At 39.6% G+C, this 27959-nt stretch overlaps 1 protein-coding gene across 7 annotated transcripts in view; it reads right to left on the bottom strand.

Moving 5' to 3' along the window:
- Positions 1-14382, bottom strand: part of LOC129718898 (lachesin) — a 140651-nt gene extending 126269 nt beyond the window's left edge. For all 7 annotated transcript variants that reach the window (XM_055670116.1, XM_055670109.1, XM_055670110.1 and 4 more), the window contains exon 1: positions 13802-14382. The gene's annotated coding sequence lies outside the window, so the exon portion shown is untranslated. The remainder of the gene's footprint in view (positions 1-13801) is intronic.
- Positions 14383-27959: the final 13577 nt, after the last annotated feature.

Genomic DNA, 27959 nt, shown 5'->3' with positions numbered 1-27959 from the left:
AGTTTAAGCGTGGTACGCAGTTGAAAAGAAAAGAGGTTCACGAAATTTTGCCAAACCAAACGGAATTTTGACAGCTGAGAATGCTTCACAGTAACGATATCTGGCGTGAGTGAGCACATGATTTTTCCTTTTTCCTAGAACACTCGAACTTACATGTTTACCGCGATCTGGTGTGAGAGCAGGGATGCCAGGTAATTTTTTCTAAAGTCTGGTCCGCGAAAAAATGTCTTCCTACCTGAAGCCCGAAGGCTGAAAAAACTTTCCGGCAAATCGAAAACTGCCGAGCAAAAAAAAAAAAAATACAGGTCACCACTAATGCACTAATGCAAAATTCGGGTCGTTCACATATTTTTCAATGTCTTCACATGTTTTCTCCAATGTCTTCACGTTGTCGTCACAAAAATGGATGTCTTCATCGTACACTCAAAATATTTTTCACGTTACTGTTACGTGAAAGTTCCTATACTTGTTCATTTCCTGTCATTTTGCATGATTTATGTGACTAACATAACATCTACGTGAAAATCTCATGCATACCATGGTTAATCACGTACCATCTACGTGAACTTGACAACGTCAAACAGGATGTATCGCGTGAATTCTCTGTGCGACATGAACCAGAAATCAAAATGGCGAAGCTGTTGTCTGATTCTGAACATAGAACAGAATTTCTGGATGGCTTGCAAATAAGTGAATTTTCGAAAAATCCTAATAAACTCGAGACTTGAGCTTAAAGGTTTCACACAGCTTCAGTTCAAAGGTGGAAGAGTTACCTGAACGAAAACAGCTGCAGCGGATAATAACAATCCCCGGGAATGTCGTAATATTTATCAGTTTTTGTTGTTGTTTTATTCATTCACAAACTTGCATACCTGAGTGATATCTGTTAGCAATCACGTTTAACGAAATGTACAATTTTCATTTATTTCTCTAATTTTTATGAGCTAGGAAACGGGTTTTAGAAATTGTCAAAATATGTTGCTAAATAAATCGGGTATGCAAATTCGTTGTTTACCAGTAGATGAGTTCTACGTGAAACTCATATGAAATGCATGCATCTACTGAAAGTTTCAAAGGATAACTTATCTCACCAGGTCATGATGAACTCAAATTTGGGCGCGAACTGAATTTCAATATTTATTTCCCAAATTTCTAGTAGAGTCTAACGGAAACCGATAATTATTTCTTTTGATTTTATGAACTCAAATTGTATCGTAGAAATCACGTAGAATCTACTAGAAAACGATAGTGGAAAATATTCACGTAATTTTTCCGATAACTATAACGTGAAAAATATTTTGAATGTAGGCTAATGTCTTCCAATCTGGCATCGCTGGGTGTGAGACGACCAACCAACTGCCTGACACTTGCAGTACCTAAATAATGTCAGTGCTAACTATTCCGTGCAAGAAAAAGTGACGTTTTGCTTCACAGCAGTGTTCACAGCAAGTGAACTTAGTTTTCCATTTCGGTTTATGATTTCTTTTTAGCTGCGTACTAGCTACCAGAAGAAATTTCATTGCCTGATTCAGTGCCTGAATTTCACATGAGATTGAGATAGGAAAATGAATTCCTTTTTGAACTGCATACTGCGCTTTATACGTTAATGCTTCCAGATTATGAATGCTAAACGTACCAAGAGAAAGAGATCCGAATCACACTGAGGATGCAAGCCAACTAAGTAAGTTTAGCTTCCTCCAGTTGGCTCCTTTAAACATGTATAGTGCCAAATAAACAAATGTCAAATGAACGTTTTGATAAAAAAAAACTGAGTAAGTTTAGTTAACTATCTTGTTTTTCTTCCTCACTGCGACCAGAATCGTTGATCTATTGTGAGATATGCCCGGGTGTTATCATTATTTTTATCATTATTTTTTATCATTGCTTGTGTGTAATGTGATGTTACCCTTTTCTGTCACACGCTAACACGAATTTTTGGAACAGCCAAAAAACCTGACACGGCCGCTTTACATTGCGACCAGGGAGTTATCTGTACTGGAACCCCTGCCGTATACCTCAACAACGACGATTTAATTGAAATGCGATGTAATATGGACGGCAGGAACCAACTGGTTCCTGCCAAAGGCGAGTATTTTACCAATTTTGAGTCCCCCCCCCCGCTCTCAATGACTGTACCTTGCAGCGCAACGGCAATTGTGCGGACGAGTACATCTGGACCTTCTACCAAAACGTACGTGGCTTGAGGACTACGACCAGCTACTAGCAGTAACCGACTGCAACTATGACGTGATCATCATGACCGAGACAGGACTTGACAACTGTATTACCTCGCAGCAACTATTTGGTGCTGATTTCAATGTATTTCGTTGTGATCGGAGTCCAGATAACAGCAACAAAGTTCGTTTTGGTGGCGTTTTGATCGCTGTTTCGCAACGATATGCCAGCCGTGTGGTGCAATTATCGTATGGCCAAAGCCTGGAACAAATATGTATTTCTGCGACTATTGAAGGGAAAAAAAATATATGTGTGCTATCTACATCCCACCGGACAAAAGCTACGACGTGAGAGTAATCAACGATCATATTTTGTCACTGAATGAGCTGAGCGAGAAATGTCTTCCCAACGACGCTGGCTTGGTGTCCGGAGATTTTAACCAAGCACGTATGCGATGGAACTCGATAGATAATAGTATTGTATGCGATTCTTCTCAGCTACCGGCGGCTAGCAGCACTCTTTTGGACTGTATGAATTATTTGTGCCTTCACCAAAGGAACCTTATTTGCAACGCTCTCAATCGGATTCTTGACTTAGTTTTTTGTTCGCCAAATTTTGAGGCTGCTGTGTATATCTGCTCGACTCCGTTTCTACCCGTTGACTCGCACCACCCCCGCTTGAAATATCTCTTCCCGTGCAAGTTGTGTGTGAAGGATCAGCTGATAGGCGAAATGAACGGCCTTTGAACTTTCGTAAGATCGATTTCGAGGCCCTTTCGCAGTATTTGACTACGGTTGACTGGAGTACGATTTTTACGAACGATGTTGATGAAATGGCAGAAACGTTTTGTTCTATTTTGAACAATTGGCTAGTTGCGAATGTTCCGCGGATTCGACCACCTGTTTCACCCGCCTGAAGCACTTATCGCTTACGAGAATTGAAACGTGTGCGCAACGCTTGTCAACGGAACCTACGACGACGTAGAACTTCTGGTAACCAAACTAGGTTTCAGCAAGCTAGTAAGGCATATAGGTTTTTGAATTCCTTTCTCTACAAATCGTACGTATTACGGGTACAAATGAGTTTAACAAGAAATCCACGTAGTTTCTGGCGTTTCATCGATTCTAAGCGAAAAAGTTCTGCGATACCAAAAAATGTCTATCTGAATAAGACTACATCTGACGCTATTGTTGATTCTTGCCAGCTGTTTGCCGAGCATTTTTCTTCGGTGTTCTCAACGAATTTCTCATCTAGAACAGAGATAAATGATGCCATCCGTGATGTTCCCGCTGACTTGGTTGAACTGCGTGCTTGTACTGTAAACGTAGATATGGTATTGTCAGCTGCGAAAAAGTTGAAACGATCGTTTGCTCCTGGTCCTGATGGTCTACCTGCAGTTGTGATATGTCGTTGTATTGCTGCTGTAGCTCAACCTCTAAGCGACATTTTCAACCGCTCATTTCAGCAAATGAAATTTCTTCGCATTTGGAAGCAGTATTTTATGTATCCTGTTTTTAAGCGAGGTGATCGTTATAATGTGATCAATTACCGAGGAATTACGAGCCTCTCAGCCACATCAAAATTGTTCGAAATAATAGTGAGTAAAATTATTCTCGATGTCACGAAAAACTACATTTCTGTTGACCAACACGGCTTTATACCTGGGCGGTCGGTAACAACAAACTTAATGAAATTTACCTCGGAGTGTATAACGAGCATGGAGAATAAAGTTCAGGTAGATACGATTTATACTGACTTGAAGGCAGCATTCGAAAAAATTGACCATCAAATATTGTTACACAAATTGTCTCGGCTTGGGATTTCTACTCAACTGGTGACCTGGTTGGAATCCTATCTAACTGATCCTGAACTTCGAGTGATGATTGATGGTTGTGTATCACGGCCTTTTTCAAATAAGTCTGGTGTCCCACAAGGAAGCAATCTCGGACGGCTTTCATTTATTTTGTATTTCAATGACGCTGCTTTGATACTGGACAAACGTTGTCTGAAACTAGTGTATGCTGACGACCTAAAGTTGTATGCTGTAGTACAAACGCAGGAGGATTGTTGGCATTTACAAACCTGTTAAAGTTTGTTTGCTGACTGGTGCCACAGAAACAAACTGATTATTAGTGTTGAAAAATGCCAGGTTATCTTATTTCATCGTAAGTTACAACCAACAGTGTTCGATTACCATATTGACGGCAAATTACTTACTAGAGTTAGTAAAGTGACTGATTTGGGAATTTTTTTGGACTCAAAAATGACCTTTGATTTGCACCGTTCTGGATTGATATCGAAAGCTACACGACAACTAGGTTTTGTATCCAAGGTTGCTAAGGACTATTCTGACCCACATTGTTGGAAGTCTTTGTACTGCGCACTTGTACGTCCAATTTTAGAATATGCAGTCATCATATGGCATCCTTACCAGATTACTTGGAGACTTAGGATTGAACGGGTTCAAAAACGGTTTATTCGCTTGGCCCTAAGGAACTTACCCTGGCGTAACCCCGACAGTTTACCTTCATATTATAATAGGTGCCGGCTACTGGGATTAGATACTCTTGAACGTCGAAGGAAGTTACAGCAATCATTGTTTATCGCTAAGCTCTTAAATGGCGAAATTGATACTCCTGGACTACTCCAAGTGTTGAACTTTCGTATCCCAAACAGATCTCTTCGAAACACGACGTTATTGCAACCAATTTATCACCGTACCTTGTTTGGAAATAATGAACCGTTCACAGCGTGTGTTCGTAGCTTTACTGATGTTGAAGAGCACTTTGAATTTGACGAACCAACCCGATATTTTGTAAATAGACTTAGAAATGTGATTAGCTAGTTTATTTATTCATTAAGACTATTTATTGTCAGATGGATTATTCAAATACAAATACAAACTGCGTGTTCACACATCATGGACTGCCGGAATGACTTCCATGTATTTGTTTTGTAAACCGGACTGACAGCACAGTGGCGGCTGAGATGGTGTTGCAGTGTTGCGAGAACACCCAAAATGAACATCGAAATTGAGCCTGACTGCCAGTTTATCAGCTACGTTTTGATAATTTTTATTTAAATGCATAGAGGTAAAAAACTTTTTCTACACACATCGTAGCGCACTACAGTCTGCGGGAAAGTTCTTTCCAGAAAAAACATCTTTCAAATATCAAGTACCTAAGTATTAATAAAGCTTTAAGAGTCATCTGGACATCTCTAAGGAACAAGTTTTGAAAAGTGGATTTAACATCCAATGGAAAGTTAAAAATTCTGGTGAAAAAATAGTGTTTCATCAATCGATCTGAAAGTTTGCACAGTTATTATAGGATCCATAAAGAACACAAACTTTATTTTTTGCCCCAACCTACTGGATATCTGTAACGGATTTTGACCACAGTTGCAATTTGATAAAAATCGTTAATTAACGTATCCCAAATATGTTTCATAAGCTTTAAAAAACGGTGATTAAAGCAATTGAACAGACTTGTCGTTTCTCTAGCGCAGCGGTTCTCAACCTTTTTTTGTCCGCGTACCCCTTGGCGACATTTTTCATGTCGATGGTACCCCCTGGCTTGGAATGTTTTCGCAGAGTGCGAGAGGGTAGGGGTAGGTCATGTTGTGGTTTTCTATTTCAGGTTTCAAATTGAACTATTGTTTGTTCGATTTCTACAGTCATGTTTTAAGAGCACGATTAAACAACAAATGAAGTATTACAAAGAAAAAATGCTTTGTCAGCCATTACTGATTTTTCTATCGCGTACCCACTGAAGGCATTCGAGTACCCCTGGAGGTACGCGTACCCCAGGTTGAGAACCGCTGCTCTAACGTGTAGGAAAATATCTTTCACTGCGAAAACAACTGCTCTCACACTGGTGAGCAAAGCGTCGTGATTGCTTTAAGAGAGCAGCGAATCGTTTGTATTTGACATCACGGTGAACTTTGAAATATCTCTTCAAAGAGATAATAAACTGGTGTGAGTTTTCTCACACGAAAGGACATTACGCTCAATAACTGCAATAACTACACAGCAGACCTCATTACAGTGCTTTTACTGTGTGTCTCTTAAGCATATTTAAAATGAGAAAAGCATCTAGGTAGGAAAGTAGATTGCGTTGATTGTTTTGTATCTCGAAAACGAAAACAAATAAATCCAGGCGTCTGACAAGCATGTTTACTCCTCGAATGCTTTCGAATTTAACTCAGCAGTGCGCGCTGCGGTGTACTTCTGTGTATTCTTACTAGACTAGTTGGCCCGTAGTGGCTAGCCACTTTCAAATGCATTTTGAACTATTAAAAGTTGGTATGTAATCTAAAATGAAATATTTTCATTGAAATATCGAGTTGAAGTTCAATATGTAACTAAGACACTATCGACAATTCAATATGTAACTAAGACACTATCGACAATGCAGATGGCCAGCGCTGGTTTAAAACTTAATTAATTATCTAAACTGCGATAAATCCTTCGTTCAGTAGATCGTGGATTGATTGCTTACTCGAAAACGAATCTGCAGCTGTTTTCTCCAATATCTAAAGACTTTTTCTCCATTATTTGATTATTTTAGAAAAATTGATTTCTACCGATTGAATTTTTTTTTAAATTTTATAACTTGAATAATAGTTCATTTTCTCAATTGTTTAATGTTACATATGTTATATTCAAACTAAACTTACAAAATAACTAAAAATGAATGTGATTGAAAAAAAAAAAACAATTTACAAAAACCATTGCTCATGCAAAAATACTGGATTGCTCAAAAAAATATTCACACATGCAAGAGTTTGTCTCTGCAATTTGTTGTTAACAATAGCAAAGCTTGGAATAACGAAGTACTGTCCTTTTTTAATCTTTGATGGGTAGTCCAAATCCCTCTCTAATACTCCGATATAACTTCACACATGATAAATGACGCGCATGAAACATCTGTCATCTGCGTTCCATCACAGAAACCTTTTATAGTGTTGCGTAACAACATAACAATCCTCATCCCATCACCACCACCTTTGTCTACTTCTTTGTTTTCGTCTTCATATGCAGGATAGTAGATAAACCTATGTTTAATTTTTAAAACTTTGAAAATTTTATGTCGATATATCAAAATATCCTAAATCAAAACTGTTGATCAGATTTCACATAATGTTCAAATATAATGGCCAATAGCTCAACCCGATCCCGGCGGAGTGAAATCAGTTTTTACCTCAAAAAATGAACTTCAAACTCTTATTACTCATCAACCATAAACATAATTAACACAAACTGTATTGCAAATTAAAGATCAATCTGTACCTTACTGAAAATTTTCAAGTATATTTGTTGAACTTGAATCAAAGTTTGAATGTCGTCGGGGATGGGTTTATCTTATACTCTAAGTTTTTTTGAAACAGCTAAAATTTTCACGTATCAGTTAAATAGTTATCCCTTTCTCCGCACATCTTGATCGTCATATTATACTTAAAGAATTATTTTGGGGTACAATATAATAAACATGTCTTGTGTAGGTTAAATGTCTTTTCTATTTTTAAAAATATCGAAAAAAAATTATGTTGCTTTATCTTTGAGTACAACTTTTTGGGAACATTTTTGTAAATTTTGTTAGAGCTTTGAGTAATAGGGAGAAAGTTGAATAGATTTGAAGTGCGGCTTGTCACGCGCTAAAAGCTAAACTTGAAACTCGATATGATGTTTTGCATAAAATGGCTTTGGCGAATTACAGCCGGTTTTCTTCAATATTTTAGAGATGTTGGTTATTAACGTCTCCTGTCAACTTTTTACTATCGAATAACTGTACTATTGAAAAATTACAATTTCAATGCATATAAAAATTGCTACACACTTTAAAAAAAACCAAACTGCTTATTTTCTCGAGCAAAAAGGTTTATAATCCCCATTATTTTCTTGACTTCATCATAGTCTATCCTCAATGAACTACAACAGGTACTGCCTTATTCCATCACTTGACAACCTAATTTTGATGGTAATGCCAGGACATTACAGAACTTATTGGACATGTAACTATAAAATAACGTTCATAATTAACCGGCAGTGGTTTTGGCTAACTTTAGATTTCATTTACATGCTTGATATCTTTGATACTATGTCTTTCTCACATCCTAAAATTGCCATCCGCCCTTTATTACGTTTTTGGCGGTTTTTGTCGATGCACCTGCATCAGAACCTATAGCCATGTGCTAATTTACCACTTTACCACTTTTATGTGCTAATGTGCTATGTGCTATGTGCTAATTTACCAATTTACCACTAATATTAGTTAAGACGCAGTTAGCTTTGATTTCCTTACGACTGGCTTCATACCAGGCGAGAGGAGGTGAGTGGAGGACTAAAAGCAAAGGTAACTTGTAGTCAGAACAGGAGTGTTTGCGTTGCTACCCACAAAAAAATAACCAACTTTAGTGTACCTCAGCTTCAGAGTTTGCTCGGGAAAGAGGCAATTTGAGTAACTTTCGTTTTTCGTGCGCGTGACTGAAAGACAAGCAAACTATATATAAGGGTGGGGAAAAATGATCGATTTTCCAGAACCGAGTTTTTTTGGTTCCTTTTGGGATCCCAAACAACTCTAAACTTACCTGAAGTCGATTGGTCTTGTCTCCGCTTGGCGCATTGCATTTCAAATTTGTATGAAAATTTATATGGGAAAACCTACTTTTTTGCATTTACCTTTTTAGAGAGCTCAATAATGCTCTAATAATGCACTACATTATGTTAAAGTATAGTATTTTAGGTGCCTAACAACTTTGTAGAAGACACGAAAGAGCTAGGATGTCCCTAAGATGAGCTATAGCTGTTCAAAGTTGAGTATGTCGATTTAAATGCAGAAAATCTTCTTTTCTGCCAACATTATCAATTTATCGGCGTCAGTAGGATTCCCATCAAAAGTAACCTGTCGTAACGAGTTTATACACTCAGCTGGATCAAGTAAACAAATTTAGGTCAATATTCTAGGCGTAGATATAATCTACAACGTGTTTCAGTGGTAACTTCTTATGGAAATCTGACTGACGCCGGTACACTGGCAGTGTTGGCAGAAAAAATGGTTTGCAACATAAATTTCGACATACTCAACTTTGAACAGCTCTAGTATTTTTTTGGCTCACCCTAGCTCTTTAGTGTCTTCGGCCAAGTTGTTAGGCATCAAAAAACCTACCATTTGAAGTCATAAAAGCTGTGGTTTGGGCCATTTTGAGCCCTTTAGAATGGAAAATGCAAAAAAGTTGGTTTTTTCATACAAATCTCCATATAAATTTGAAATGCAATGCGCCAAGCGGAGACAAAACCAATCGACTTGCAATAAATTCAGGATTGTTTGGGGCCCCAAACAGAACAAAAAAAAACTTGGTTCTGGCTTTCTGCTATCAAATTTCGTTTTTTCCATATATCGATTCCCCACCCTACTATATATATTCCGATTGCTTCAACCAAGGATATGGCAGCCCTATCTAAACTCTACACGTTCGATAATAGGCAACATGTCGGGGCTTTATTTAAAAATAAAGCTCCGTGGCAGGAGCCCAGCAAAAGTTCCATATACCGTGGAATGGGGTGAAATTGATCAGTGGGGTGAAATTGATCACCTAAAAATTCGTGATAAAAAATACTAATCAAAATATTTTGCTCTTACAACACTAGGCAATGTTAACGTGTCCTTAAACGCAACTTTTGCATGATTCACATACCTGTCAAAGTTAACCCTTGCATGCCCGGTGCAATTTTTCACATTTTCGAAAAATTCTTCTAACTCAGTCAAAACTCAATCAAATTTGATCAAACAAGTTTCCTAATAACAAAAAAAGCATTGAATTTACTTAAAGTAATCTTAGTTGAGGGTCAATTACGTTAAATTTGGAGAAGTGAATAAAGTTTGATAAAAGCTCAAAAAATGTAATTTTCAACGATGATCATTCCATACCATTGAAGAAATACTGATAAACTCGCAGAAAACCATGGAGATTTTAATTTCAGAGCTAGTTTTTGAGCTTTAGCAACAAACCGAATTGAAGACGGTCCAAAGACGATCGAATAAGAACAAATTTAGCAGCCAGCAGCTTGTGAACCAAAATAAACAAATTGTAACCTGAAATATCGTTATTTTCGTTTCCAAACTATCTGTAAATGATATTTTTCAGCACAGAATTCATCATTTATCTTTAGCATATCGAAAAAAAGCACATTGCCGAAAGAATGTATGGATTTTAATGGTGATCAATTTCACCCCAATTTACCTCATAGTACCTTATAGACTTATCGAATTTATTTCATGAAGTAGACGATAGAAATTTCACCAACAGCCATAGCGGTTTACTGGAGCACATATCAGTACTTGTTTTAAAATTATACTATTTCGGGAAAAATGTTCATGAAGTTAGTTAATTGGAAATTGTTATAAAAATTGATCAATTTCACCCCATTCCATGGTACTTATTACTTTAGTCGGGAAGACTTTACATTCATTCAACATAGAACTATCTTCTTCTATGTAGTCATCCCCAGGCTTCAACACTTTTGTTTCGCTCAGCTGTATTGTAAGCAACAACTGAATTATTATTCTGCGAGCGGCAGAAACACAGCACAAAGTAAAAGAAAGAAGTGTGGTGCAAAAAATTACTACGCACAGTGCTTATGCTGGGCGAGAAAGTGAGCGGTGGATACACATTTTGCTCTTTCCACATAGTGAGGAGCATAACAGGTGTGGAAACCGAATGTTTAATACAGTTATCACATAAATGCATCAGACCGCGTACGATATCCACATGATATAATTGTAGAGTTGTGATGAAACGAATTCAGTAATGTGTATATGTTGTAAGATGGATTGAGTATGTAACGTTAACTGTGCATGTGGAGAGTTTTGGTGGTAATAGAGTAACGAGGTAGTAGCAATAAGCACTGAGATCGTTCCATCACAACTCTACAATAATAACATCCTTTGTTTTGTCTGGTTTTTCATTTTAGAGTGATTTCGTGATTCGCTATATTTATGTTAAATCTATACTGTAAGGTTCGCTATGTTTTCATGTTGTGTTATTTCCCTAATATAAAAGAATCCATCGAATTCGTTCTCGTATCAGATAAACAGTAAGAGCTGCAGCACTCTTTTCATTTGGACAGATGTTAATGCATTGATCGATTGCTGCAAAGACGAGTGATACATATTTGAAATAAAACATGATTTCGCGGGGTTTCACACTTATTATCTTAACTTATCAAATCAATTCAAACTAAATGAAAACTCATTTGCTTAAAATCTTTTGTTCAAACATTTATTGATGAGATTACTCTCACAGAAGATACACCTTATCAGTGAAGTTTTTGTTTCGAACGGAAGGTTATTTATTATAAGAGGATTTAAACATAAATTGCTGGTAAAATCAAACAAGTTTGTTGAATTCGGCAAACAAGTTTGTTGGAAGATCAAGTTAAAATTCAAAAATAAATGATGATGTGTAGGTACATTTTAAATTTTTACTGGTTTTCGTGGAATTCAAACCATTTGGAGCTAGGTTCATAGTAGAGTACATGTTTACAGAAATTGTAGAGCAAAAGTTAACATTAAGTTACTGAGTTGGTTGTGGTTCCAACTATTTTTAATTAGGTACCAGCGTTTTTTTTTTTCATACAGATTTTACAGGTAAAACAAACGGCGCATCAGGAATACTTATAACAAGCCATCTAAAGCTTCGAAATAGAGAAGCGTAGGATTACGGTAAATATCAGCGTTTATGTAGCCGCTGCGTTTTCTTATACTTAGATTTGATAACAGCAATGACTGCCGATCCCAATGTTATGGAACCTATTTTTTTAATGCTCCAGTAGAACCTGGGAATGTAATGTCCACGGAATTTCGTAGTGTTTGGAGCAGTTACAAAAAGGTCAACTAAATGTGGGCTTACATTCCAAAGGATATCAAAAATAGCGACGAAAACATTTCACAATTTCATTACATCACTTCCGTGATGGTCACGAAAAAGTAGTAATAGATTTGCATTTGTCATAACGGTAAAATATGCGACCAAATATTTCCACAAAAAGCGACCAGAATTTTATCGCCCACGAAGAATAAATCTAGAATCGAATGTTCAAACTGAACTGTAGTATTAGTGCATGAGTAGGGCCGATTTAGATTAGGATCTACAGGCAAGAGCATAAAAAACAAGATAGTAGCAGCTGAAATGATAATGTCTTTCCGATCAGCAGCCAATTTTTTTACAGATAATGCAGAAAAAACAAGTTGTAATTTATACCGTTATGGGTAAGATTTTTTTTTTTCGGTAATGGGTAGGTAATAGGTGATATCTGATATAACTTAGCTACACAGTAAGAAATTGCGTCCATCCCTTATGATAGAAAATTCAATAATATTCCACGCAAATTCAAATGATATTTCACTTAGTTTTCAAACAAAACCGTGGTTTACGTGACGTGTAATATTCAGAATTGTGTATGCTTCTATAGTCGGGTCGCCATCAAATATAAGAATGACGCATTATCTTCATATTTTTTTAAGAACTTCAATTAACTACTAATAGCAAACGATGCAGTATTTTTTTCTATTAAGTATGCACAACACCAAATGAATTGTAACACGTTCGTATAATCGAAACTTAACTTAACTAGTTTTCTGAAAAGCGATACATTTGGAGGATCTAACGGGACACGGATTTGAATGGAGTTGGCATCGGTAAACATCAGCCAATTACAAGTATTGAATTCAATACTGAGATAGCAGTCTGCAGATGTATGAAAGATTATTCCATTTAATTGATTAGTAACGTGAATAAGTCTGCGATAACGTAGCGTAGCTAGACTCGAGTGCCATGAGCGCGCAAAGGGGATGTATAAATGGTTTATTCCTGCCCTGAAACTGGGGGCAATGAACAATTATAATATTTTAGTCAAACCTGGTAGCTTCATAGCTCGCAAATATTTTGGCAGCTGAACAATAAATGTGACATGTTTATATATTTTAATCAGTATTTGGTGAGAAATATATAAGAATTAAATTGATTAAATCGATGTTGCAAATGGTACACAAGTGTAAGCACCCGCTTATCGAATTAACACCTTCGGTTAGTGATCATTTTTCCAGAATGGGTACTTCAAACGATTCCAATTCGCCCTTTGTGATTGAAAGCTCTATGCAGGATTATGCTGAAAAGCGTAAGGAATTAATTCTGCCGTGAAACGATGCACAACAATGCAAGTCGTGTATGCAATGAATTACTTTATAACATGTATTTGTAGCTATTGCTAGAAAGATTAATTTTATTATCCCATTCATAGTATCATTTTGATGAGAACAGATTTGAAAGAATCGAGTACAGCTAGAGGTTAGTTTTAGGTGTCACATTCATGTCTGGCTTAAAAATTTAACTTAACTTACAAAAACTGGATTCTTAGCGAACAAAAAAAATCGAAATTAACGTTTACCGAAACTTCGCTTCGTCCCAAAGGAACATAATTGAATTTGTAGCACACCAAAGATGGACGCAATGAATCAACAGAGACTTCAACTGGTAATAGACGCGAAACCAAACGCCCAACCGTCGTCGTTCGAACAGAAGCGAATAGGACAGCATAGAAAGCACATAACGTTGTTAGAACACTCACAGGATCGGTAAACTGCTTTCCAGTACTGGTGGAAGTGAACTCTCACACCTTCCGCCGTCAGTTGATGGTTCTCCAATTTGCAGGTTAAGTTGTTCAACCGAAACTTCACACGCGCCTCCAGCTAAATGCTTTTAAATAACCGTTAATGATGCTGGGTTTAATTTTTCAACTCACATTTTTCACTTTCCACTAAATTGGGATCAGCGTCATTTAATCATTATAGTATTCACCGAAAATTCCGCAAAAATCTGCAAATAGCATTCACTCCACACGCAACGAAAAGCCACACTTTTTTTATTTCAATTAAACGGTGAATTAACGTAATTATTGAGCGCGATTAAATATCGGCCTCACATGGCATTCTGTGGGTTCCTCACCGCCTGCGGTGCTTTCGACCGATACCGATAGCCGGGATTTCAGGGGATGGGTTGACATAACGATTCGCTGATTACCAATCACTCACTGGCACTGAAAGAATGTACATTTGAAATGTCCTGTGGAGTATCTGCAACTGCTTGCTGTCCTCTGGCTGCACGTGCATTTCACCGCGGTTTTACACATCCGACCGACAATACAGCTGATGAAGTACTGCAAATGATTGCAAATTCCAAACATTTTGCACTCTGTCTGTCGGCATGCGCTTCGGTGAGTTCCACCCGCCACCCGTGCGAGCTCGGCTCGGCAGTCAAGTAGATATTCATCCGTTCGGGCAGCAAGGAGAGCATGAATCCTCGTTCAAATCCCTTCGGAATGTTCCCCTGAGCGGCGACAATTCATTGCGCATGGCCATGGTTGTGCCTGACAGAAATCATTTGCGGAAATTGGTTTCAAAGAAACAAGAAAAACAAACTCGCTGTACAAGTGGAGTAATTTCGTGAGACGGAATATCTTAGGCGAGGTTTTTTTTGTGTGCTTCTGAGCGAGAGATTTACGTGGCATAGAAAAGTGATAGTATTTTAGTACCCGGCACAGTGGGCCACACTGGCAAGCATTGGTGGTTAGAAAATGATGCACGGTAGTCGTCATAAAGCTGTTTTCAATTTGTATTTAGGTTGGTTGATTGGTTCTGAATTTGAATTAAAAACTAGTAACTAATAGCAAATGTTATAATTGCAAAGTATAGATTAATCTTGATGACATCATGAACATGTTTTTTAAAATTTTGCATAGCTATAGATGATCAAAAGCTCATATACAAAACGTTTAACGTTTAAAGTTTGATTTTGCACCTTCAGCTAGTAGTTCTACTTGCTTGCTAAATCAAGGCATCATTTCGCAGACGAATCTTTCTAGCACTGTGACGCTTGCTATGATCGCCGACCAATTGTATGCCGCTCACGGAAGTGTTTGATGATGCTGCATACATTAAATTTAGTCAATTTCGAAATCTCGCGATTGTTCAACCTTACCACTTTTGAGGGGGGGGGGGGGGGGGTTCCAAAGTTAATCTAGTATAACTTCTTTGAGAAAAGAATTTCTGTCAAACATAGACAGCGATTTCAAGATACCCACGGATCAATCTCAAGTTTCTATTTGGTTTGCTTTGCAATTCGATAAAACAATGTTTTTTGGTCACATATATATCATACCTCAATATCTAGCACATTTTATTTTTAAAATTTTTCACCGTAGAGTCGCAAACTATCTTTTGTTTCCCTATTTGTTTAATATGCCGTGTCAACATACAAGTCAAGTGATAAAAGTCACTTCCACTTCACTCAATTCATGGTCCACAGTCTGCGTAAGGTCCCCTGGTCTTCCACTTGATCGAACCACCATGAGTCTAACAGATCTTACCTTACCTTACCAAACAGTCCCAAGCGGTGGTGTGGCCTTTGCTGTAAGTAAGAGTCGTCTCCATTCCACTCGGTCAATGGCTGCAGTTCGCCAGCTCTGCAGTCTGCGTAGAGTCCGCAGGTCGTCTCTGATCGATCCACCTTGACCGCTGTGCACCTCTCCTGCTCGTCTCTGACGAATTGGTTTCAAGGACCATCTTTACCCGGCTGTCGTCCGACATCCTTACAACATGCACAGCCCACCGCAACCTGCTAATCTTAGCGGTGTGGACGATAGATGGCTCCCCAAGCAGCTCCTCCACACTCCGTTCTCCATCTACAGTCCACCGAAGATGGTGCGCGTCTCATGTTCGTAGAGGACTACCGGTCTGATCAGCGTTTTGTAGACGAATTCTACTCAATCCTCTGTAGACCAAAGTATGTACGATTTCCTGCCATAATGCACCGTTGAATTTCTCTGCTAGTATCGTTGTCGGCAGTTACCAGTGGGCTCAGATACACGAACTCATCGACCATCGACCGATTTCATCACCGCCAACTTCAACTCGAGGTGGGAGGTTAGCACTGTCTTCTCGTGAACCCCTTCCTTTCATGTACTGCGTCTTCGATGCATTGATGACCAGTCCAATCCGTTTTGCTTCGGCCTTTAGTCCGGCCTTTAACCTCTTCGGGTTTCGAAGGGGCTCGTGAGTGCCCCCGATACTCGAACTACACACATTACTCGATCCATCGTCGCACCAACCGCGTTAGTTTGTCCGGAAATCTGTAGTCGTGCATAATTTGTCACAGCTGATATCGATCGGTTGTGTCGTACGCCGATTTAAAATCGATAAACAAATTCTGTGTGAGCACGTTATATTCGCGGCATTTCTGCATAACTTGCCGAACCGCGAATATCTGATCAATGATGGCGCGGGCACCCATGGTAGTGCCCCACGAACTGCTTCGCAAATGGTGATAGTCGACGGCAGAGTATTTGGGAGAGTACCTTGTAGGCAGCGTTCAACAGAGTGATTGAGCGGTAATTGCAGCTCTCCAGCTTGTCGCCCATTTTGTAGACGGAACACACAATACCCTCCATCCACTCCTCCGGTACTCTTTCTTCCTCCTAAACCAACCTTTACAGGCTATCTGGTCCGATTACCGGTCTGTACATTGCTTCCCGTCCTACCTTAGCATTCATGTCCCAATGACGACTTTGCTGGCAGCTATCGTAGACCTGCTCCAGCTGCGCATAAAACGCGTCCTTCACGTCGTCCGGGTCTTGTTTCATGTGGGCAGTGCATGTTGATGATGCTGTAGTTGAACAACCGGCTCTTTATCCTCAACTTGCACATCCTTGCGTTGATCGACTGCCACCCCATTACGTGTTGGTGCATCTTTCCCAGTACTATGAAACCGGCTCCCAGCTCGCTGCTGCTGGTGCCACAAATCTGATGAAAGTAGCCGCCCGGTGTCCGCGTTTCCATACCTTCTGTCCTGTCCAACAAGGTTCCTGCAGCGCAACGACTTGGAAGTTGCGTGGATGTAGCTCGTTTTAGATTATCCTGTCGCAACCTGGAAAGCAGAGCGATTTGCAATTCCATGTCCCAAGTTTCCGATCCGTATTATCTTTTACGTTGTTTGTAAAATGTGGTTTTCCGGAGCGGCTCGTTGGGCCTTTCCCAAGCCCCTGTCTTGCCGAGGAACCATCGTGTTAGGTCTGTTTAGAGTATCACTAATCTTATGGGATCCAAATCATGAGTTGACAACCTGGGAGGAGCTTTAAACTTGGATCCAGCCCTCACAAATCTCGATCTCACTCCTCCACGAGTCATACGATCACAATAGATGCAGCTGAAACGTGGACACAACTGGTCGGTGTACTTGGGAAATGTTTTCATCCGACAATATCTAAGGGAGAAGGTGTCTGTTCAACAAGATGGTGTGGCGCGTCTGATCTTCTTGTTAGGAGTGGCTGATCAACGTCCTGGTGACAACGTAGGACTCTAAATAGAGCTGACAAAATGGTCCCCCTTTGAGACAGGGATTTGGGAAAGGCCTAAAAAGCCGCCCAGGAGAACAATATGTTACAAACAACTTGAGAGATAATACGAACCGGAACAATCGGCATGGACCTAAGCAACGAAATAAGGTATATAATTGGTAACTTGGGATATGGGACACCAAAATTCACAGGAATGGTTGAATAGCTATAATCTTTAATTTTTTTCTGGTTTGAGCTTTTGGAGAGCATCTCTGTTGACCAGTGTAAAGTACGATGAGCTATATCCACCCAACTTCGACGTCGTAGCGACGCAGCCCAAGTTACAATTTATGTTTTATAGTTTTCTTGCAGACTCATTCAAAACTTATTTAGTACTTGTAATCCGCTTTAAAACCTGAAATGTTACTTGGGAGGAGCCTGTTGGATAGGACAGAAGACATGAAAAATTAGACACCGAGCGGCTGCTTTCCATCAGAGTTGTGGCACCACCAGCGAGCTGAAAACCGGCTTCATAGTGCACCAGCGCGTGAAGGGGTGGCAGCTGGTTGGGGGCTGTGTTTCCGAACACAGCCGTTTCATACTAAGATTCCGTGCTCCAACGTGGGATAGATGTCTATAAACAGTTATCTCGTTCTATAGGCACAATTTTTGAGTCCTTCAATTATTGATTATTTATTTGTCATTTCTCTATAATGGCATGGCCTGATTCACAAAATTTCTCCAATTCACTCAGTTATTGGCTGCCGCTCTCCAATCCCTGGGACTCGAGGCAAACACTATCTACGCAGGGTAATTGTCCGGCATTCTTGCAACATACCCTGCACAGCGTATCCGTCCAGCTTTAGCCACCTTTTGAATACTGGGTTCACCGTAGAGTGGCGCGAGCTCATGGTTCATCCTCCGCCTCCAAATTCTGTTTTCCTGCACGCCGCCAAAGATCGTCCTTAGTACTTAGTTCAAAAACTCCGAGCACTCGCAGGTCATCCTCGAGCATTGTCGTCGTTTCATGCCCGTAGATAACATCCGGTCTTATGAGTGTTTAATACAAGCTACACTTCGTACGGGGGCTTAGTAAACCATTATCCTGACGAAGCCCTCTGCAAGATTTTAATGGATTTTTTTTCGTCATAGCTCTTTTAGCTCTTTTCGGTCGATAGTGTAATACGCGGTTTGAAGTCGATGAATATGTGGTGCGTGGGGGCTTTTTATTCATGGCATTTCTGGAGGTTCTGCCGTATTTTTTTTTGTGGAATTAGTCTACTGCGTCCATTATTCAGAACTATTGTAGTATATCCCCTTTACTATACGTGCTATATAGGATACCCAGTCACCCACTATTGATCGAGTGATGACCGGTTGCCTCGGCACGCTCCCAGTCAGGTATAATGTGCTTAATAAAGCCAATCACCTTCCGAGGATTGGCAGACGAAATTTCACTAGGTTGTAAGCAACCCTTGTTGAGAAATTTGATTCTGCTCATGTATAATGCACCACAGCTGCATAGCAGATGTTCCGAGGTTTCACTTTCTATGCTACAAAAGCGACAAGTATCGTCTTGAACCCGACCAATGTTCTTTAGATGATAATTACTCGGACAGTGCCCTGTTATTAGTCCTGTGTAGATACAGAGCGCCCACTTATTGAGCTCTAATAGCTTTTTTGTAATTTATGCGTTTGGCGTTATTACCCTTTTTGACTGGTGACATCCTCCGACCGCCATCCAGTTGGATGTCACCTGTTGTTCTTCCCAGTATTTCAGTTCCATTTTTATTGTACAGTTTGAAATGCCACAAAAGGGTTCTGGACCAATGAATTGAGATTCTTTTCTTCCCTTTGGATGGTTGATCTTTCTCGGTGAAATATACACACTATGTTTGCTTTAACATGACGTTTCGGCGTACTGTTATTCAGCCATCATCAGAGTAAGCAAACCACACTGGTGGGAGAAGAATGTTGTTTTGTCATATCTGACGATGGCTGAATAACAGTACGCCGAAACGTCATGTTAAAGCAAACATAGTGTGTATATTTCACCGAGAAAGATCAACCATCCAAAGGGAATAAAATTATACGGTGACTAAAACCTCAAACAATGAATTGAGAGGTGGAACCTTGTTTGGCCAGTTCGTCTGCTTTTTCATTGCCTTCAATTCCACAGTGCCCTGGAACCCAGTACAGATTGACAGAGTTCGTACGACACAGGCTCCGCAGAGAGAGAACGCACTCCCAGACAATTTTTGACGTGGATTTGGAGGCACATAAAGCCCTCAGCGCCGCTCGACTATCAGAGAAAATGCAAATATTCGCATGTTTGCAATTTCTCCTTAAGCAAACGTTAGCACATTCGATTATAGCGTAAATCTCTGCTTGGAATACTGTTGGCCATTCACCCATAGCCACCGATATCCGAGCTCCAGGACCAAAGATTCCCGCACCCGTTTTTGGACCAATTTTTGAGCCGTCCATAAAGAATACCGTTGACCCCGGACGAACCATATGAGCCCCGCACTCCCAATCGGAACGTGATGTTTCATGCACCTTGTAGGGAATATCGCAATTATTCATAGGTTTCATCCAGTCTCCGTTCATACTCATCACTGGCCCTCTTTTGAAGTGTTGCAATATACTAAGATGGCCAAGAAGGTCACCCGGTAAGACATTTTTCAGATGTTTAAGCCGGAGCGCACTCCTTTCCGCTTCTAGTTGCACAAATTCATGCAATGGCAGCAGGTGAAGGATCTGCCGTATAGTAAAGATTTTCTTTGTTCCTCGTTCATTACATGTGATTGTTAACGATGGTGGCTTATAATTAATCCCCTGTCTCGCGGGAGGGCCATCGTGCATAACACTGTTTAAAGTCCCATACAGACGTCGTTTTGAACCACTCCTAACATGGAGAACAAATGACTCAGAAACTCAAAAGAGCCCTCCTTCCCTGTCAACATACGACCAAGTTTCCACCGGGGTTGGTTACCCGATTTTCCCTTGGTTGCTCGTATCCCAGGTGACACCGCGTGGATCCCGGGATAGGAGTGGTTGGATAAGCGGCTAAGGACCACAAGTGGGATCTACTTTATTCCTGTAGGTGCACTTGCCACGGATGGTACGCATTATCCCGCCGTTTATCAGGCGAGTCCTACAAATCAAGGGTACAGCGCTCTGATGAGAATGTTGACTGATTTGTAAACCTCCACGTTGGACTACTTTATGAGAAGGTCACCGAACCGTATCCTGCAGTCATCAGCAGTAGGGTTTGCAATCCCGGGAGCGATTTCCCGGGAATTACCTTTTCCTGGGATTCCCGGATCCTGGGAACAAAAATATTAATTCCCGGGATCCCGGGATTCCCGAGTTTTTCGAAAAATTTCGTAAGATTTAATATAGTTTCCCATACAATTGTGCAATAAAATTTAAGATACTTTAAAAACACGAAACTTAAGTCGTCAAAGTGCATATCTCCTTTAAAGTGGGCATTATAGGGAGCAAATATTTGCTTGAAATGACGGTCCATATTTGCTGGCCGTGTAATATAAAATTATTTGCTTCAATTATTTGTCAAAAACATTTGCTGTTTTATTCAGTCAACGAAAAATTAGGCAAATAAATCCAAAGGGTTTGTAATGTTGTTATGCCAAATGAAACTATATTGTTACATAGATTATTTTATGAAAATAAATCGCATCGTGTGGTGGTATAGCAAATATATTCAGTAAAATATGAGCGAATCGGTTTTACTATTTTTTTAAGCAGAGTTATAATTGATATTGATTATAGTGCAATACTACAGCATATATAAAATAGCCCGAAGAAATATTTTGCTCAATAAAAGCAGTACCAAATATAGCAAATATTTGACTTGTTTACTGCCTGCTTAACACTCAGCCGGGAGACCAAACTGAAAGTATTGGAAACGCCAGTTTCTAATGAAATGTAGCAAGAGATGGAATCGGCGATTTAGAAATATTATAGAAATCGAACACCAGCGGTTTTTCAGCGGACTCAAGCAAAATTTTACAGAAGAAAACTACATTATTTGGGTTTAACGGAAAATTGTCAGTGGATCTGTAGCGATTGTTTGGCGACATAAAAACCCTGAACCCTGTTTTGTTTTTTAATTCGTTTCTCATGCGAATTGATAACGAAATTGTAAACGATTTTTTTGATACCTTTTATTGATAAACTTTGTTTGAAATCTCATTTTTGCTAAGAATTTTTTTCCATTCCCCGTTCCCGGGAATTCCCGGGAGTTGAGATTTTTCAGTCCCGTTTCCCGGGAAACCAATTTCCGGGAATATTGCAAACCCTAATCAGGAGGAACAAATCTGGGCGATCTCGAGTGTGGCATCTAAATAATCTGGATCTGAGCCGCGTAAATCACAATTCTCCAGCTGGTATAATACTCATTCAGAGGGCTTAATACTTTTTCCAGCCAGCGTGTCAGAACTCGGATGACGCGAGCTCTATACATGATCGCGGTATCATCTGCGAGCCCGCGACAACACACTACCCCCAGGAAGACGTGGGTAGTTCGAGGTGTGGATGTTGTGCAGGAGTGGACCCAAGATGCTACCTTGGGGCACTCCTGCGTCGATGTTGAGTTGCTATGAGCACACCTTGTGCAAGCAAACCCGAAAAGCTCTGTTTAAGAAATAGTTTTGGATGATTTTAATGAAATACATCGAAAAACTGTGCCGATGCCGTTTATACACTAGGTTTTTGCACCACACACTGTTGAAAGGAACTTTTGGCCGAACCGCAGACCTTGAATTCGCTTCTGAAAAATCTTGGAATTTTGGTTGGATTGGTCACCAATTCATTGTTACTGGCGTTGAAAGATGTTTCGCAACCTAACGCTGTTTTTATGTTGCTATATGGAGGGTGGAGCTCACCTGAGTTTGCTGTACGCGAACCACCGTTTTACGGGCGACGGCAATCGCACAATGGATGGTTTCTAACGCCCCATCCATTTCCTTCAGAGATTTTAAAGTGTGGTCGTCGTTGATGGTTTCATCGATGATTATCTGGAAATGGAACCAGTCAGCGCGATGGCTGATGGGTCGTCTCGTAGTTTAGCGTGGTCGAGCGTAGTTTCGACTTCGACCCCAATGGCTCCCATTATTCTACGCTGGAAATACGGTAGCAGCGACACTTGGTGTTGCACCTTGCCGCTATAGCAACCCTTCTACCCTCTACACCGATGCTGTTCAGCCGTACCAGCTGAAAGCTTTAAATGAAGACGTTGACTTTTGGCTTTAGTGAGTTTCCATTATGACGGCAACATCGACCTCCTTCTCGTCAAGGCTATACAGAAGCTCAACATGTTTGCTTCTGAGAGAACAAGCGATCCAATTTGCAAAAACGGTCCATTTGTAATGATTAGGGCGACGATTGTAACAAGAGAAATTCGTATATTACGCTGGTTTTCCAATGAAGCGGAGGTGATTTTGATCAGTGGATAGTGGAGGGTCATTTCAGCGGAGAGTCTCGCTTCTGCAGCAGGGGTGCTACGATTTGGATGAATGTTATTCGACAGCGGTGTGTTCAGGTGTGTTAGCCGGGGTGGCTTTCGGTGACGTTCTGGACAGCTGCGGCTGGTGGCGCGATGGTTTTGACTACAGTTCGCGTTTTTAGTATCGGTGTCATAAGTTTGAGGGCTGTCGGGGAGTAATGTTTTACAGTATACTTGTCGCAACGCGGCACCATTCTGCATTTAGGTGTATGGCTGAACCACAGATGGTAAACTGGGTTACGTAACAGTATTGACCCAAGTAACACACGTTGGTATAGAATAGTTGATGTTACCTATTCCATGACATCAATATCACCAGAAAATACTAATACGGCAATGCGCAAAACTGTTGCTATGACAACTGTTAACAAGCGCATGCGCAAATGTGTTGTGTCTGCGCAGTGCAACTAGATCGACAATTGCTTCTATCAGTGTCAGTTTCAATTGATTATAAAATGATGACAAAAATTAATATTCAACTTTTCAAAAAGAGTTGTTTCTTTCCCTTGATTATTGAAATTGTTTTCGCATACTTTCTACGTTATCTGGATATAGAATCTTACAAAACTAGAAAACGTTGTTAGATATACAATAACAAAAAACGGAAGTGATATTGGTTACACTGCAAGCGTTGTGTTCATCTTTTGATGGCGCATTTCGACCCGCTTCGAATAAATATAGAAATCGTTCATATAATTTAAATATCAATTTGATCAAGTATTTTTAAGTTGGGTGTTGAATGCTACGACTATGGTACTAAGGAAAAGCATTTTACAGGTACGTAGTGTTGTTATTAGATGGTGTAACGTCTCACGAAAAGACCAAGTGATAGTGATTTTCATTCTTGAACTCATGTTACTAAAACATCTCCAAAATCAGAAAAAAAGAGCTTGTTTTCGAAATGCGGTTGTATTACTGATGAAAAACAACTTTAAACACAATATAATAACACAACTTTTCAATTGCGCTTGTAGTACACTTATATGACTACTTTCGTTGTTACTTATTTTCTAACATGTTTTGTGTGTTACCTGGGGAGGACGATATGGTGTTCCAAAGCTGAAAAATCTCGCAGAACTACTTTCAACCCATTGTTGATGGGTTGACGTGTACGTAGAAGGGTATCTAATGTTTTGTCCCAGCGATAACTTATAATGCCTTGTCTGGAGCTTTGGCAGGTCTCGTAAGAGGTTGATTTGCGGGAGGAATCGCACTTTCTGAGTGATGGGCTCGCTGTTTCCAGGCAGCAGGAGTACGAACATGTTGTTTTGCTCAGTCGATTCGAAGATGAGTCCGATAAACTGGAGGGCAAAGCCTGCTTGCGTTTGGGTTTAGTACCGGTGGATGTTGCTGCTTCCCCTTTTCTGGACCGATTTTCATGAAATTGTTTGCAAATGAAAGGTCTTTTTGCCCCATAAAACCCCATTGAATTAAATTGTAATCGGATTTTTAGTTTAGAGGTTATGTTTAAAAATGTAAAATGTCTCAAAAGAACGGGCTACCTAGAAAACCCTTAAGTTTTGAATTTCATAAAGATTGAACTTGTGGTTTAAAAGTTATCAGAAGAAACGTGTTCTGAAGACTGTTTAATCTCACTCATGTTTCTCAGAGATGGCTGTACCGATTTTCATAAAATCAGTGTCAAATGTAAGGTGTAATTGCCCCATAAGACCTTATTGATTTGTTTTGCAGTCGGACTGTTACTTTGCCTGTTATGTTTAAAAATGTGAAATCCAGCTATGCAAAGGAACATATTCCGAAGACTACTTGGACTCACTCACTTTTCTCAGAGATGGCTGAACCGATTTCCACAAAATAAGTGTCAAATGAATGGTCTAGCTGCCTCAGAAGACCCTATTGAATTTCACTGTAATCGAACTGTAACTTCATTTGTAATGTACCGACTTGTGAACATCACGAAACTTCATTATCTCAGAAACTACACAACCGACTTGATTATTATTATCAGATGAGCGGGCTAGTTAAGGGTTAACTGATGAATTATGATTGAACACGTGGTTTCAAAGTTTGGCTGCCCTACACGTTCCCATTTCATTTGATTATAATCGCACTTAAGCAACCGTTATGTATTAAATTGTTAATAAAACAACGAAAGTCTATTATCTCAAAGAATACATGACTTATTTGAACATAACTGGTGTCATACGAACGAGTCATCTCTCAAACTTACAAATAACAAACTTCATAACAATTTGATATGTGGCTCAAAAGTTTTGGAAAGAAAAGAAATTCAAAGACTATTTAAAACTATACCTGCTTTGATCGATATATGTGGCCTTAACATAATTTAAATGTGGTGTCGTACTATTTGAACGTTCCAAGTTCATTGATTCCTTGCGGTTTGTTTGAAGTCTGCAAATGCACGACGAATCGGCCATATGATATGATCAAAGTCAAATAACAACTCGTTTGAAATGATTGGTTTTAATCGAAATGACAACATCCTCGTCATTTGGCTTCTGTACATCGCCTTAATTCTGAATATATTCATATTGGGTGGTATTCTGTCATTATCAGCAGACTTTCTGGCATCAATCTGACACCGGAAATACCCATATTGGGAGGTATTTTTGGTTGTTTTCCAGAATCTAAAAGTGGTCGTCTTCAAATTCAAAATAGTGTCCAGGGTCAATGTTTGGTTTCTATGCATCATCTCGATTACGGAAACATCCATATTGAGTATTCTTTGGTCATTTCCGGCTGTTGCCTATAAGTTGCCATTTAGCAATTCAAAATGGTGCCTGAGGTCAATTGTGAGCTCCTTGCATCATTCTGGTTCCAGAGATACTCATATTGGATAGTATTTGTTTATTTTATGCTGTTTTTCACAAACCGGTAGTCGCCATCTTGGATTTCAAAATGGTATTTAGGATACTGGTTAAAGAAAAACTCATATTGGGTGATATATGGTCACTTTGGACTGTTTTTCAGAAGCCGAAAGTCGTCATTTTGGACTTTAAAATTGCCTGTGAAATCAATTTCTGTCATCTGGGCGTAATTCTGGTTCCGAAAACATTCATATTGAATGGTATTTGGTCATTTCCGGCTGTTTGCCAGACACCGGAAGTCACCATCTTAAAATTCAAGTCGCCTTTTTGAATTTCATAATGGCATTTGGAGACGATTTCTGGATTTTGAACGGCATACTGGTTGAAGAAAAACTCATATTGGGTGGTATTTGGTCATTTTCTGCTGTTTTCAGAAACCGGAAGTCGCCATCTTAGAATTTAAAATGCTATCTGTGGTCGATTTTAGCTCCTGTGTATTATTCTAGATCCGGATATTATTATATTGGGTGGAAATCGGCCATTTTTGGCTGTTTCCCAGAAACCGGAAGTTGCCAGCTTACAATCCAAAATGTTGTCTGAGGTCGATTATGGAACATATTTGTTACCACTAAAAACATTCACCTGCCAAATATGGTTCCATTTAGTTGATTAGTTCGCGAGATATGCAAAAATTTGTGAAGTAACATGTACTTCTTTGTGCGTCAAACCATTATCGACATATTTGTTACCTCTAAAAACATTCACATACCAAATTTGGTTGTATTTTCTTGATTGGTTCTCGACCTGTGCGAAATTTGTGTTTCATTTTTATGGGACCCCTCCCTTATAGAAGAGGGAGTCGGGTTTCAAACCATTATGTACATATTTGTTACCACTAAAAACATTCACCTGCCAAATTTTGTTCCATTTGGTTGATTAGTTCTCGAGATGTACACAAATTTGTGTTTCATCCAACTATTATGGACATATTAGTTACCCCTTAAAACATCCACATGCCAAATTCGGTTTCATTTGCTTGGTTTGTTCTTAAGTTGTGCAGAAATTTATGTTTCATTTGTATGGGACCCCTCCCTTCCAGAAGAGGGAGGGGTCTCAAACTATCATAGGAACCTTTATCGGCACCAAAAACCCCTACATATAAATTTTCACATCGATCGGTTCGGTAGTTTTCGGGCCTATATGGATCAGACAGACAGATAGACTTGACTGCATTTTTATATGTAAAGATTACAACGTCAATATTTTAGAACCTAAAGAGTGAATATACATTTATTGGATTGAAGCGTTCATGTAAATCTATTTTTACAAATAAAAAATTGAATGAGAAAGGCTGGGTCTGACCTCTAGGTGGGTTAATTTAGGTTTTATTGTTAAATTTGTTTAAGTAATAATAATTGTATGCTTAATCTGTTAGAAAATTATGTATTTTTACTTCAATATCAATCTAGCTCAAAATTTCCTATCACCACACAAAACTAAAAAATATCAGCTCCAGCAAAGTGAACACAAAGCACGTCCACTTGATACGCCAATCGTCAATTTCGGGTTGCTTTCAATTTCCAGTCGCCGTTGAACGACTAAAAAGAGCAAAGAAAAATCTCAGTGAACCTGATTCCTGTTTACTCCCCCACTGACGTCTCCCTAACACTGAAAGCATAAACGTACACCACCCCTTCTTTATTGTCCGTGACAGATACAATGTGACCATGCGTATTCCCCACCCGACGAAGAGGACGACGACGACGGCAACGAGGACGTTGACATCGTTGTTGGGGAAAAGTGCGGTTGAAAAATTATGAAACGATCCGAACAGATTACGATGGTGGAGTCAATTAATGCAAAATTATGTGTTTGAACTTGGGCCAGTTTTTTGTTTGGTGTGAACTGGGAGGCATTTTATTTCATGCAGGAAGCGATTTCCGAGAGGCAGATCATTTGGGTTACTGTCGCATTTCAGCCGGAAGCTGCTGGCGGCGCCCTTTAGGGAAATTAAATTTGGGTGCCCCTCTTTGTCTAATGATGTGTCGACAACAGATTGAATTTTGCCTGTTCTGCA

This window comes from Wyeomyia smithii, chromosome 1, assembly GCF_029784165.1.
Source record: "Wyeomyia smithii strain HCP4-BCI-WySm-NY-G18 chromosome 1, ASM2978416v1, whole genome shotgun sequence".
Taxonomy (NCBI): domain Eukaryota; kingdom Metazoa; phylum Arthropoda; class Insecta; order Diptera; family Culicidae; genus Wyeomyia; species Wyeomyia smithii.
This window is presented reverse-complemented; position numbering and strand designations above follow the sequence as displayed.